Genomic DNA, 570 nt, shown 5'->3' on the forward strand with positions numbered 1-570 from the left:
CATATATTTTAAAATGATAACGACCTTTTGATCTATAGAAGATCAGTATAAGTTCAGAAATTGATCCGCTTAGACCGATTTTAACGCTAACATGTAATACATAGAAAGCTATTTACAATGGTGGTTACAAAAGTTACAATATTAATTCATTTGAAGACGGTGTAGAAATGATGGTTTATAATAAAACAGGTGTTAAACGCGCGTACGGCTACGAGGAAGCCCTAGAATTGACAGGTAAGTTTTTTATTTCCATGCTTTCATCATAATTTATTATTTCGTGAGCATCTCAAATATAAATACATTGTATAATTTATATTTTCTTATATGACGTTAACTTCAGATACAACTATCAACTATTTTCTGCCCAGAAAGCAGGTCATTTACATGGAAGTGATTCTTGATAGACTTTGCTTCAAAGTGCCTTTCTAAAGAAGGCACTTCTTTAAATAAGATAAAATATTATACATATGTAAAACATTCAAATTAATAAAGAAGAACTCACTTTTCCGAAAGTGTATATTTTATAGGTACTTATAGAGAATAGTAAATTTAGTATCCCGTCCGGTGATC

General features: G+C 30.2%; 2 protein-coding genes across 2 annotated transcripts in view; one reads left to right on the forward strand and one right to left on the reverse strand.

The window, feature by feature from the left end:
- Positions 1 to 570, forward strand: part of LOC141442979 (charged multivesicular body protein 7) — a 60,865-nt gene that overhangs the window by 24,849 nt on the left and 35,446 nt on the right. The window lies entirely within an intron of this gene.
- The window catches only part of LOC141443047 (uncharacterized), an 8,611-nt gene that overhangs the window by 7,800 nt on the left and 241 nt on the right, over positions 1 to 570 (reverse strand). The window lies entirely within an intron of this gene.

The sequence above is a fragment of the Choristoneura fumiferana genome, chromosome 26 (assembly GCF_025370935.1).
Source record: "Choristoneura fumiferana chromosome 26, NRCan_CFum_1, whole genome shotgun sequence".
In the NCBI taxonomy this organism is placed as follows: Eukaryota; Metazoa; Arthropoda; class Insecta; order Lepidoptera; family Tortricidae; genus Choristoneura; species Choristoneura fumiferana.